At 43.1% G+C, this 15,055-nt stretch overlaps 1 protein-coding gene across 1 annotated transcript in view; it reads left to right on the forward strand.

Moving 5' to 3' along the window:
- The window catches only part of adgrg6 (adhesion G protein-coupled receptor G6), a 137,488-nt gene that overhangs the window by 75,816 nt on the left and 46,617 nt on the right, over positions 1-15,055 (forward strand). The window lies entirely within an intron of this gene.

Raw genomic sequence — 15,055 nt, forward strand, 5'->3', positions numbered from 1 at the left:
CCGTATCCGGATCCATATTTAACGTTGAGCATAATTGAGCCTTTAGGTAGATGTCCTCTCAGTGTAGCTGTGTTTTTGATTTAAAGTCCCCACATTGCACCTGTTGTTTCAGGTTGATGTCCACACAGTGTGAACATGATGATGTCCTTACAATGTAGACAGTTTTTTCGGTTGATGTCCCCACAACATCAGTGTATTCGTCGCCATAATGTGATTATGTTTTCAGTTAGATGACCTCACAGTGTAGCTGTAATTTTAGGTTGTTGTCTTCACAGTGTAGCTGTGTTTTTAATTTAACATTCCCACAATGCACCTGTAGTTTCAGGTCATTGTCCATACAGTGTGAACATGTCTCCAGGCTTAAGTCCTCACAATGTAGATAGGCTTTTAGGTTGATGTCCCCACACTGCAGCTGTGTTTTTATATGGATGTCCCCACAATGTGAATGTGTTTTTAGGTTGATGTCCCCACAGTGTGAATATGTTTTCGGGTTGATGTCCACACAGTTGTCTCCCTGAACTGTCCCACTACTCTAGTTTTCTACCTCCTTTCTTGGTGTTTCTCTTTATTTGAGTCTCATGTGTGCTGTTCAGCTGCTGCACTGGTCTTTGATGGTTTGTCTCTTGATTTATATCGTCTACAGCTTTTTTAGTCTTCTTCTCTTTTACTTCATTTCCTGTAACTTCATGATAAATTTAGGAGCTCATCTGAGATCCAAAAGGAAGATCTCTTATTCAGGAAGTCATTTGCAGTTCATCACCAAAAAACAATTATCCTTAATGGTTATCTGAAGAGGCTTTGCTCATTAAAATCTGAACTCCCTGAAGTTGTGCTATGTTTGACCCTTTAAAGGTCCCATAAAAAGTTCTTCTGAGCAATTTTACCTTTCCTGCACCTCTGAAAAGTAAAATCCTCTGCAGTTCATTAGCTCACTCTTTTCTTCATTATCTACCTGAGAGAAAACTCGGCTAATTCTGCTCTGACGAATTGTTCCGGATGATGAACGTGTTTGACTCAGGAGGACTGAGACTGGATAAATATTATCTACCACTGCATTTAAAAATGACTTCATCAAGTCTTTTCATTAGATAATTAACCTTTCTGTCGTTCTTTTTCATCTGAGAAGTTGAAATGATGAGTGAATGTTCACAGGAATTTATGGAAATCAGCTCTTGTTCTCAGATAAGGGAAATAAGGATTTTATGTGTGTTAAAAACTGCAGTTCACTATGGAATTTAATTACGTAATTCCATTAGAAGATAGAAAATACCCTTCACTTGGCACATAGTTTTTTTAACACAAAGGTAGAAGGTGTTATCCATGAGTAAAACATGTATGCTTATTGGAAGTATGAAGATTTGCACACAGGAGTTGGGCGTACCTGATTTTAGCATTAAACCCATTTTTATTTTCCCTGTATGGTCCCTCTCGTTCTGCTGTACCCATTGATTTGTGATCTTCAGTTCGCCCTCCCACCACTTCATCTCCATCCACCATCCCTACTACTAGCATGCCACTAACCCCAACCATCAGAACCACCACTACCACTACCACTACCACCACCACCACCACCACCACAAGTACAGCCAGCTCCTCTTCCTCTGGTAAGGCTTTATCTGCTTCGCTGCTGCTTTGTTTGCCATGAGCATCTCCAGAGGAGTGGTTTCTGTCTGTTTTCCCCCAAGATTTTATTTTTCCAGGATATAAAAGCCCTTAAAACATAGCACATACCAGGAACAAAAGTGTTCTCAAATGTAACCCAGACTGATTTTTAATTATTTATTAATTCTGGTGTGCTCACCTCATTAGTGTGACTCCAGTAATTAACTAATTAACTGTGACAGATTTATGATGGGAAATATAGAGTCATTTTCAAAAGTAACGTCTCATTGGCTGTTGAAAACAAAAAACTTTAAATCAAATTAACTCTAAGATGCTTTTGGGAAACCCAGTTTGTGCACCAAATGTCAAAAAGATGCATCTTGATCAACATTTTTTTGAATCAAGAAAGACTTTTGAGATTGGTCCTGTATCAAACAGACTAGGTGCTTGTCCCATTAACGCAGTGTGGTGTGTGTTTTGTTGTTACTGACATGCTGACTTACTGTGCTGATCAGTTATGCCCACCACTACCATCATCATCACCACCAGTGCTGCTACCACTGCATCTCATGCATCTCCTACATCTCCTGCATCTCCTACATCTCCTGCATCTTCTGCATCTCCTACCACTAATGTTGCTTCAGCCAGCAGTACAGCACATGGTAAGGTAGCTAACCATATCTAATAACTGTTGCTAGTTAACACTGGTCAAGGTTCTGATTTTATCCTGCTCTGACATTGATAACAATGAGTATGAACACTGATGACAATAACTTGTTTAATTTGTTTTTGCTCACTCATTTATATTTCTCAGAAATATTTTTGTGATAGAATGAGAAGTATGGACAAAGAATTCATGAAGAGCTGATACACCAAAACTTTTCACAGCTAGGCTTTGTCACACTACAGAAGTTAGCAGATGAGAAGCTAGCTTGCTGGTTTCTCAAAAGCTGTTTCTTTTACCTGTCTTTGTTTTTGTATCCACAGTGTGGATATGTTTTCAGGTTGATGTCCCCATAATGTAGTTCTTTTTTTTTTGGCTGATGTCTCCACAGTGTTGATATGCTTTTAGGTCAATGTCCCCACAGTGTGGATATGTTTTTAGGCTGATGTCCCCACAGTGTGTATATGTTTTTAGGCTGATGTCCCCACAGTGAGTATATGTTTTTAGGTTGATGTCCCCACAGTGTGGATATGTTTTTAGGATGATGTCCCCACAGTGTGGATATGTTTTTAGGCTGATGTCCCCACAGTGTGTATATGTTTTTAGGTTGATGTCCCCACAGTGTGGATATGTTTTTAGATTTGATGTCCCCACAGTGTGTATGTTTTTAGGTTGATGTCCCCACAGTGTCAGTCTGTTTACAGGTCGTTGTGTATTCAGGTTGTTGTCTTAACAACGTAGTACGATTAACAGTTGTTGTTCCTAAAGCATGATGAGTATAAATATATTCATACACTGATGGGTCCCAAAGTTTCCTGTTTCCTTACAGGTGTATGAAACGACAATCTGCTCACAGATCGGTGCATATTTTACCTACAGCATATGTCTGTTAACCTGACTGATGTTCTGTGATTGTTTACTTCCTGTAGCCCCACAGACGCCAACCGCTTCACCTGCTACCACTAACCACGCAGCTACTAACCCCACAACACATGGTAAGAGCCACAGCACTGCAGCAAAGCCACGGCTGAGTCTGAGCAGCTTTATATATGAAACACTTCACGATGCTGTGAGAGCACTCAGTTTAATCTGAGAGAGTTTCAGTCTGTACCAGTTCATGTTCAGAGGGTCCAGGTGACTGAATTTTGTCGTCACTAATTGTATGATGAACTGTATATAGTGACTGTAGAGACCTACAGCTGTGACACGCCCTCAGTCGCGGAAGAAACAGTCGGTATAAAACCAAACAGTGATAAAACAAAGTAATAAAACTCAGGTGATTTAGAACTAAAGAAATTCAGTTATATTCTGTTTATGTCCCGACCTGTGTAAAGGATTATGGGGACAGCTGGACCTCTGATGGTACGAACATAAAACTCCATTCATGATGCTTGATATTTAATGCACTTAATAATAAGTATTTACTTCTTATTCTCAAATGATATTAAGTAGTTATTAGTGTACAAAATCCCATTGGCTTCTTGTGGAGGGTGTCAGGGCAATGGACTTCAGGACTGGCTCACAAAAAATCTCACCCCAGCACCAATCTATGTCAGTGGGTTAAAAGCACGGACATAACAACTGTTTTTGACCAATAAATGTTTGGAACTGGGGCTGTAACTAACTATATTTGTCATTACTGTTAAATATTTAGACTTATTTATATGTAAAATTACGTTAAATGTGGAAAATACCCAGAAAATGTCAGACAGTGACAGTAAATCATCACATTTGGAAAACTTGAATTTTTGAATGTTTGGCATTCTTGTTTATTAAGTTACTTACAATTATGGGTGATCAAAATTGTTGATTCATTTTGTGTTGATCAGCTTTTCAATTAACCAACTAATTATTACTGTGATTTGGCTGAGAGGCGTGGCTTAACACGTGTTCTCATAAAATATAATACCTATACTTATAACAAGGGGTGTTAACAGTTCACAAAATGCATGGTTCGGTTCGATTGGATACGGTGGTGTTACAGTTCGCTACGTTTTTGATGCAAAAAAGTATAATTCCCAGAGAAAATTCCTTTTTTAACATTTTTAATTATGAAAACTAACTACTACTACTACTAATCTACTTTGAACAATGATCCAATTAGCTGTACCTGAACGAGGTGTCTTCTTAGCAGCATACAAAACAGAAAACAGCTCCTAATAGAATATAAAATGTGATATTGTAGTTATAAACAAATAAACAAAAGAAACAGTTCTGCTTCTGAAATGCCAGAGAAATTTCCTTGTTTTTTAATGTTTAAATGTATTAAAATTAACATCATAATTTGGGCTTTTGGGGTTTTTGTACAAAACAGCAGCGTTAATTTTGACAGCTATTTTAGCTTTAGGCTTAGTGTTGAGACAAATATATTTATTAGTCACATTTTAGTCATTTTCATCCTTCATGGTTCTAGTTGACAAAAATTCAAAACATTTAATTTGACGAAAATCCAAAACATTGTGGTCAACAAAAATTCACAACTTTTAAGTCAATGAAAATTTAAAAAGGTTTTGGTTGACGATAATTAAAAAGGTTTTAGTCAACAAAAATTCAAAACATTTTCATAATATATATATATATATATATATATATATATATATATATATATATATAGCTTTATGTTGTGCTTTTTTGTATCTGTTTTTTATCTTTAAACTAATCCAGTGAGGCTAATTCATGCCTCATAAATCAGAATCAAGGTGACAGGATGTATAAAATAATGTGTGTGTCATGTCTCCAGCAGTGTTTGACAGGTTTAACACACACTTAATGATCATCATTTGAAAAGCTCAACATCTCTATTTATGATCTCAAAAACTTTCATTATATCAAACACAGTTTAAGCTGTGTATTTTTCTTTCCAAATGTAAAAGGATAGTTCAACATATCGTTCAGTTTGCAAAGTGTACCGAACCGAAAGCCTCATACCGAGCGGTTCAATACGAATGTGTGTTCTGTTACACCCCTTCTTATAATACTTGAGCTTTTTGACATCAGTGTCAATGTACATAGTCTATTTGATGCCTGAAACACAGCAGCATGTGGTTCTTTTTCTGACTATAGTCCTGCTTACATGATTATTTCTCTCACTTGTATTTCCGTAGTTAAATAAGGAATGGGAGCTTTCATTCTTTCTTTGATTTCTGCCTGTCTGTCCGGAGACAAGCAGTTATTAGTGTCATGGCAGCAGGAAGATTATGTCACAGTTGGTGCTTCTCAAAGTCGAGGAAGCATCCTTAAACTGCTAAATTTCAGCGAGGCTACGTCATCGAGTCCCGCCAATGGACTGTTGTTCCAATGTCAAGGATCCTAGAATTCTAACAAGGACTGAGTCCGTCCTTTAGAGAATTTTCAAGGATGCATGTGTGTATCCTCGGCGATCATGAAGCACCCACAATTCTTTGCACACGATTTACCAGAATTGAAGGAGGGGCCTTTTCGGTTTTGTACACCAGGGGCACTTTTTAGCCTGTTCTAATGTGTGTTCACCGAATGCTAGAAAGGGGTCTAACCTTGGAAGGACCTGTCCTACTAAGGATGCGTACTTGACTTTGAGAAGCACCAGGTGTATCAAATGTTTCTGTTAATCTTGGACATTGTGATTTAGAACTTAATCCCAGTTCAGACCAAAGATTCACAACGAGACAAAACCGTATTAGAACGTTGCAGAGAAAAGTGTCAGCGGTGTGAACTGGCCGGTCTGAGCTTGACTCAAGCTGGCTGATGGTGTCACCTGACACTCAGCTGTACAGAGAGTTGACTAGAGATGATACGCCGTCTCATGGTGGTCACTTCCTGTCAACATTACAGATCAGAAGCACAGAGAGTTGTTGACTAGAGATGATAGCCGTCTCATCGTGGTCACTTCCTGTCAACATTACACATCAGAAGCACAGAGAGTTGTTGACTAGAGATGATACGCCATCTCATGGTGGTCACTTCCTGTCAACGTTACAGATCAGAAGCACAGAGAGTTGTTGACTAGAGATGATACACCGTCTCACGGTGGTGACTTGGTGTGAATGAGCAGGTTTTTGCAACGTTACAAAATGCCGCATTGCAAGTAGTCAATCTTCGGTCTGAACTGGGCTTTAGTGTAATTTTATGTAAATAACATCTTTAGATCTTTTAACTTCCTGCTGATAATTTACATTTCTTAAACACTCCTACCATCAAAATGCACAACACACTAAAAATGCAATCATCCCTTCTACTTCCTTCCTTCCTTCTCCTCTCTTCTCCAGTTGTTCCGTCTCCACAAACAGTCACAGGAACTCCACCGCTGGTAGTAACTACTAACCAACCAACCACTAACATAGCTGTCACTACTGCTTCCTCTCGGGGTAAGATACACACCTGCATGCCTCGTTCGGCAACCCAGGTCGATACACTCTTCTCTTGTCATTCCTGTCTAGTTATGTCTTTATTCTTCCTCGATGTGTTCTCATTTTTTATTTTTCAGAGAAAAATGCGTTTGCTCTTGTTCAGATTTTTACTTTTCTCACCAAGTTGTTAAGATTTTTCCTGCTGCTTTTTGGTCCTTTCAGATTAACAGACATTTTTCATACTTTACTGAATGTGTTGTATTTTTTTTATCCTTCCAGTGTCTTGTTTCTCTCCCTGTCTCTCTGATTTGGGTTCTTTGTTTCATAATGATCAGAGCTGCCTGTAATAGCTGCTTCTCCTGTTGTGGTACTAACAAATGAATCCATAAAAAAACTAATCTCATCACGCCAATACTCCTCTGGTTTCCTCCTGTATGGTAGATACACTTATCTATTGTACGTGCTTTGATCCTTTCTTGGTGTTTTGGTTTGGCTTCTATTTCTATAATTGTGTCTTTTCTCTGATAAGAAAAGAAAATCAGGAACATGATAGGAATCGATGTGCAATGTTTTCTGACACTTAAAGGAAATTTAAGATGTCTCATCTGATGTGAAGGAGTCAGGTGCTTCTAAATCTCCACTGTGTAAACACTGCTTTGATTCTTATTGCTTGAAAAATACTCGTTATTACTTTTGTTTATTATCTGTTACCTGCTTTTTCACCATAACGGCGTCTGGTTTGTATCATGCCCTGGTGACAGCAAAGGAGTCTACCATGAGATCTCCATCCAAATCCTCTGCACCTGCTGCTGCAGTTACTCCTCAGCAGTTCAAACCTGTTGGTCCAGCTGCTCACCACAGAAGACGCCGTCGTGCTTCGGGATTAACTGCTGCTGAATCCTCTATTACTCACACACCTCCAGCTCCTCCCACCACTGTGATCAGACAAGTTAGGCCTGGGAGAGCCTTTCAATCCAGTCCTCCAACCCAAGCTCCTCGTCTACCTAATAAAACATCCGAACCCAGACTCTTGGCCACAGCCCCCCCAGCTCCACCTGCACCCCCTCACCCTCGGCCTCCAGCGTCCCTCCCCAGACCCCGAGGCCACCGCAGCTCCAAGACCTCCCTTGGGTTTATCTCCACCCCTTTGATCTGGCAGGGGAGGAAGAGGCCAACTGGAGGAAGACATCCAGCTTCCACCAGAGCACCGCAGAGGCCAGCGGTTCACATCACGAAACCTGCAACCGAACTTAAATCCACTGCCAGGCCTACATACACAACACAGGCGCGTGGATTTAAACACGCAGCCGGGTACACACATGCAGCTGGGTTGCACAACGCAACACACATGTCAGGATATGCATCGTATACAACTGCACACCTCCATGCATCAACTACCTCACAACCAAACTTTCTGCACAAGGAGACCCCTACAACCACTCAAGACTCAAAATCTCCTCCTGACTCGGGGGTCTCCATCTTGTCTCAGGGGTCATTTCCTTATCAACGCAGAGATGAGGCATCAGATACAAAGGAGTCTTCCTCATCAGTGGGGGTAGCACCCCTTGCATCATCCTCATCACTGTTGTCATCATCATCAGTGCTTAGCAACAGAAAGAACAAACCTGTTGCACCACAGTGGTCGCTGCTGAGCATGAGCGGTGGAGAAAACCAAACCAACAGCAGCTGGACAGATCCACTGGATCCACCGGGAGATGAGTACTCTTCAGGGTCTGAGCAGTTTGTATACGATTTGACTGAGCTCACAGAGGAAAGTGCTGCTTTCAGCTTGTACGACTTTGAAACTGCGTACACTTTGGATGAACCCGCCACCGTCCCTCCGGCCTACATCGGCCCTGACGCCACAAACAAACAATCACTCAACAAATCAGACCCTCATGGTGCTTTTCTTCCTGTCACACACCCCCGAACTGTCACAGATGGAGGAAGTGAACATTTTCAGGATAATTCGGAAAGCCTTGCAAGCAGTGGCGAGCTTTCTCTGACCCACTCGCAGGATGGATTGATGCCTGAGACAGTTATGTCCATCAGCAGCTCTCAGGCTGTTTCTCAGACTTTGACAGGAGCTCAAACTCACCACACGGTTCCAAACAACTCTTACTCAAGCAGACAAAAGCAAGAGGAAATATACACAAAAGCTGTCACTCAACACCTGGAAACACTGACTTTACACCCAGGACTATCTCTGCTCATTCCCTCTATTTCATCCCTTCCAACACCTTCTTCGCCCGCGGTACGACGGAGCTCCTCTGCTCTCCTTGCGGAGATCTTCCCAAAGCAGATCCTTTCTTCTTCAGTGCCACAGAATGAAGACACGGCCCAGATATCCTTTACTTTAAACCCTCTGGACAGTGTGTATGAAACAGACATTACTGGGAGTGATGATGAACTTGCAGACACCAGACTGATTAATAATTCATATACAAGTACGGACACATCTACACATTTGTCTGTGCACCTTATCCTCCAAACACCCTCAACTTCCTCCTCTCCTTTTCCTGTTTTTCCCCAAACTTCTTCTTCTAACATTTTTGCATTTCCTCTTGACATCCATACCTCCTCATCTACCCTCCCACCTCTTATCCCCTCATCTCCTCCTCTTCCCCCCTCCTTCACCTCTTCTCATGTCGTCACATCTGCTTCGTCGTCTGTCTCCTCTGTGACTTCACAAACTCTGACCTCCCCTCACCTTTACCCATCTAACATCTTCACCCCTCTCACTCCTCCCCTCTGGTCCTCTACCCTTCCTCTCCCGTCCCAGCAGCCCTCCGTCCTCCTTACCTCCTCTTCCCAGCAGGCCGAACGAAGGCTCTCGGAGACAGACGTTGTTGTTGAACCTGCTCACGTTCGAGAGTCTGATGGACTCAGCGGGAGCTCTCAGCCTTCTGTGTTGTCATTTCTCTCTCAGTCCTTGAACCTTCAAAGGGACTTTGTGGTGACAGGAGTTGACACAGCATCCTCATCTTCACTTCCTCTCTTTTCTAAAGCTCCAACTCAATCTCAGATTGTTGATGGCGCACTGCTCCCTGAATACCACTTATCCTTAGCCAGAGAGTCCTCTGACAGTATATCAGAACCTTACAGAAGTCGATCGACCCTAGACGAAGGTAATCAGCTCCCTGATATGCAATCAGATCTGTATGTTCATTCAGATGGGATTTTTTTAGACTCCTCGTTTACTCAGATTGAGCCAACTCCCTCAGGATTATTTGTGGAGAATGTGGCATCTAGTGCTGCGATACATGCACCAGATTTACCCTCTCAAACACAACCAGCTCCGTCACAGTTTCTTGACCCTGAGTTGAGTTTGTCACTGGTTTTATGGCCTTCTTCTCCTGCAGCCAGTCCGTCAGTCAGTCAGTTTTTGGTTCATTCTGATCAGACAGATTTGAGCAACATATACTCTCTGCCAGACGAGTCACGTCCAGGGAGTGACTCCGGCGTTGTCTTTACATCACTGCCAGTCGCTGTCATTCAGGCCTCTGAACACACTCAGGAAAATATCGATAGAACGCAGCGTTTGCAGTCTGCTTCTTTGTCTGCCGTTTCTTCTTTGTCTTCAACTCCCGTCCTTTCAACTCCCTTTTCCCATCAACTTGACAACCTGTCACTCACTTTACCTTCAGAGGCTCTTCCTGCTGCTACGATGATTCAAGTTGTGAGGGTGACAGGACGGATAGTGGTAGAGGGACCTGCATTGTCTTCTTCCTCACCCTCCCCTTATCCTGTGATAGAAAACCATCTTCTCGTGGCTCAGACGTCTTCATCTGGGTCACAAGACAGACACACTTCCAACCTGAGCTTTACCAGAGCTCCATGGAGGCTGCAGCATGCAATCTCCCATTCTCACAGCAACAGCCAGGTGAATACAGATACCGCCGCTGATGTTCACACTGACTCCAGGCACTCACTGGCATTTGCTGGCCGGGATGGTGTATTTAATCACCCCACTTCCCCTTTGTTGTATCCGTCTGTCATGGCACCGACCCAGACACTGGAACTCCACAGCAGCCCGAGTGCACAGCTCGGCATTGCAACCCCGCAGCACGCTTCAGGGCTGGATTATACGCACCGCTCAGGCTTGACACATCCCAACACTGAATGTCTGATCCCCACACACACTCCACTGCACACACACTCGGGTGCTCGGGTACATGTGAGCAAGTTTTTGGATGTAAGTGAGAGTCAAATTCAGAATACACAAAATGCCGAGGCACATGTAGATGTCAGGGGGCTGCAGCAGCAATCGCTCCACTTCATTTCATCTGCCCTGACTCCCCCTCTCCTTTCACCCTCCATGTTGCCTTCTCTGTCTCCTGCAGCAACCCTCCCACCTCCTTTTCCCTCTCTTAAACTTCCCCCCAGCTATCCTGCGATCCCTCCCTACATAACTGTCTCCTCCCATCCTCCCCTCTCATCTCTCATCACCCCTTCTCTCCATCCTCTCCCCCACAGCTGGGTGGCATTGCCAGCGGTGTCTGCCAGCATGGAGGAGGCAGAAATTGGCTCCTCGTTGCCCAGTTGGCCGACTGCTGGATTGCACCAGCCCACAACAACCCAGTCCCCCCTGGACAATCATTTACAGCCCATCCAAAGATCCACCACATACCCCGAGTTAATCCAGCAGTTCATCACAGTCAGCCAGTCACTTCCTCTTTACCAAACCTCTACAAAATCTAAAGACAAATTGATATCTGGCCGCTCGGAGACAAATGTTTCTGTTGAAGATTACGACAAAGTTTTACAACATCTTGCAAACAACTCACAAACAGAGGATGCTTCCAGGTTTGTCGATGATCCAGGATCGTCACCAGATAATCTGACTGCAGCTGAGAAACTGTCACATGTCTCTGCTGTGTTTGACCCTGCGGACGTTGTTCCAAAACTACATATTGCAGATGAAGAAGCCTCTGCTGAAGGACCAGCTTCGTCAGCAGAGAGCAGCGATGACAGTGTAACTCTGGCTGCAGTGTTAAATGTTCCAACAGGCCGTCAGCCTAATCAAAGTCCAGATGCTGCCCTGAACACTCAATCATTTCCTCCTGAAATGCAAATTACCTCTCCCCGCCCCGCTGCTGCAGCATCAACACAACCCACTGCTGCTCCGGTTATTCAGAACCCCCCGCACACTTCTGGCCTCAATATCTCCTCGTCCCCGCCAGCCTCCAGATCCCCCACTGTCTCCTCTATCGATGCCCCAGGTCAAGGCTTTATTTCTGGGTTTGAGGAGCTCCCACCTCCTGGGAGTGACAACCACACTTCAAACAGAGCAGGCTTAAAATACCTCTCCATGTCAGTCCCAACAGCTGTTACAACACTCAGAGACGCTCCATCAGCACCAATTCAAATGACGAACGCCACAAAGGCTAAAAATGCTACAACTCTGACAGAAAACGGAAGTATGGCAGCACCTCAGGGGAATACGTCAGCCAGCAAACAAACGCCAGATCTCAACGTGAATGCAGGCTCATCTGCAAAGTCAAATTTAACCATTTCAAAGCCTGGCCTGAACTCAAGTGTGTCGAATCACAGCGGGAACCAGAGCTCAGGAGTGTTTATGAATGGTGCCATGCATCCAGAGGTCCACCTTTCCCCCACGCCGCCTGCTGCCATCAGTGCTCACCACTTTATAACCACAAAGAACTCCTCTTCAGCAGCTCCGTTCAAAGCCGTCAGTCTGTCAGCCGGCAGTGGCGGTCTCAAAAAGTTCTCGGTGCGCCCGACACCTGGATCCGCAGCTGTGGGTTCAGCATCCAAGACCGCGTTGCCATGCCAATGTAAACAACGCTTTCATTTTACATGTCTGTGTGGACTGTCATCGGGGAACAGTATGTCATGCAGTAACAACCAACTGTAGTTGTAGAGAATAAAAAAAACAATCACCTGTAATAACAGTCGCATGCACTGTAAAAAATACATTATAGAAACTTGTATTGAGTCTTAAAGTCTATTTATTGAAACGTGAGAGATGAACTCAAGTGTTAGATGAAGAAAATAATGAATCCAGTAATATATACCTGCAGATTACATATGAACTATATGGCCAGAAGTATATGGACACCACTGTCCTGTGTTTTATTGTGTGCATTTGTTTTTCCTGGTTTGGTCTCCCAGCTCCAATGAAGTGACGTCTTAATGGGACAGCACACAATGATATATATATGTATATATATATATATATATGTTTTTTTAATATACTCTTATTAATCCCAAAGGTAGAGATTCAATGTCTTATACACACACACACACACACACACAGTCTCAGTCATCAGAAGAAAATGTTGGCATTGTACGTTTCTGCAAACCACAGATACGATACATTTGTATGTTTCATACAAATCATATGTGCAAACTCCTGAAGATTCACGAGTGAGATTTCCATGACACCTGTTAACATTTCCGAAGTGACGTAGTCTATGAGCTGAAGGGTATGATGGATGGTGACCTAGGTGAGACACCTCTGCTATACTTCCACAGAACCTTGGTGTTTTTAGCAGCACGTCGCAGCGTTTCTGACTGCCATTTGAGCCACTGAACCTTGGTATTTTTTACTGACACATCATAGTGTTTCCAAGCAGCGTTTGAGCCAATTAACCTTGGTGTTTTTAGCTGCAGATTGTGGCGTTTCCAGGCAGCGTTTGTGACACTGGCAGCACTTGCCAGCGGCGTTTGTGGCACCGAACCAGGGTTTCTTTCATCGACACACCGTGGCATTTCCCAGTGCCCTTTGGTGTTTTTTAGTGGCACATTGCAGCATTTGCTAGCAATGTTTGTGGCACAGAACCTGATTGTTTTTAGGGGCACACCACAGCGTATCCCAGCTGCATTTGTGGCAACAAACAGGGGGTTTTTTTGGACACATTGAGATGTTTCCGAGTAGTGTTTGAGCCATTGAACTTGGTTGTTTTTAGCAGCGCATCACAGCCTCTCTCAGCCGTGTTTGCACCACAAACCTGGGTGTTTTCAGTGGCACACCGCAGCTTTTGTACCAGTGTTTGTGGCACCGTACCTTGGTGTTTATAGCAGCACGTTGCAACATTTCCCAGCAGCATTTGAGCCACTGAACCTGGTTGTCTTTAACGGTACATCGCAGCGTTTCCCAGCAGCACATTATGGCCTTTGAGCTGCATTTGTGGCATCGAACCTGGTTGCTTTTAGTGGAACATGATAGCATTTTCCAGCAGTGTTTGAGCCACCAGACCTGGGTGTTTTTTACCAACTCGTCTCTGCTTTTCTAGCAGCTTTTGTGCCACCAAACACCACCAGGTATTTTAAAACAAAACATGATCTTTTACAAACCACAACCAAGTGGGTTTTGTGCCTACCCACACCGTCACCACAGAGTTGTTAAGAAACGTAAGGTTTTATTGTATCTGCTAAAAAATAATGTAACATATCCTTGGTTTGCAGAAATGTAATGTGAATATTTTTGCTGGTGATTAGGAACAAATCTCTTCAGTCAGGGTCCAAAATCTTTTGGAAAGCTAAAACCAGAAGAGAGGAGACTGTTAGTGCAGCAGATTAAAGAGCACTGCTTTAAAATCACGTGTGTCCGCAGACTTTTGGCCAAATGGTGTGTTAATTTCTGATTCACAACAAAAAGTGTGAATTTTTGGGAAGGTTTTTTTGGCAGAAAATGCCACTTTAAAGATAAAACAGATTTTAAGACTGAATGCATGATGAGATCAGGTCTGACGGTGGCTGGTTTCACAGTGTTTTATCTGATTAGATGTTTTGAATCAATGATTAGATTCAAGTACAGTAGTGATAGTACGAGAAGCTGTCGATCAGGTGAAGGGGCGGGATCTCTCAGGGACTGGAGGCTGGTGATTGGTTTGTCAAGATTCTGGGAGCTGTGTAGAACATTAAAATAAAGTCAAACTGTCCAATCAGAGTGTAGTATTTAGTTTGGTACTTGTAGTTAGAATAAATGAATTGATCATCTTCTCTTCCCCTTTTGTCTGTCCATCATTACATTATCCACTATAAGACTCCTCTCTCCTCATCCTCATATCTTCCCCCTGTTCTCCTCTAGTGTCTCGGTCCATCCAGCTCTGTGGTGCAGATGTCCTGCTCTGCTGCTCGTCCTCTCAGACACTAAAGAACAAACATGTTTTACAGACGGCTGAGAAATCCAGTCCAAATGTTTCCCTGAACCTCAGAAACACATAAAGATATGCAGCCTGCAGCGTCTCACAGCAGAGCTGATGGAGAAGTAGTATACTAATGATTATACGGACCAGAGCGACACCTGGTGGCCAATGTGAAGCATAGCAGGAGAGTCTGGAGCCCTAAAAATGTCTCAACATGAAGAAACAACACAAAAAGCTTCTGCTTGAGTCATTTGAATTAGAAATAAAGACTCAACACTTGTCACTCTTTGTTTGACACAAAAGGTCAATAACAAGATTATTTACATATTTACAGGAGAGGAAGGAGAAAA

Source organism: Epinephelus moara, chromosome 12 (genome assembly GCF_006386435.1).
Source record: "Epinephelus moara isolate mb chromosome 12, YSFRI_EMoa_1.0, whole genome shotgun sequence".
NCBI classification, from domain to species: domain Eukaryota; kingdom Metazoa; phylum Chordata; class Actinopteri; order Perciformes; family Serranidae; genus Epinephelus; species Epinephelus moara.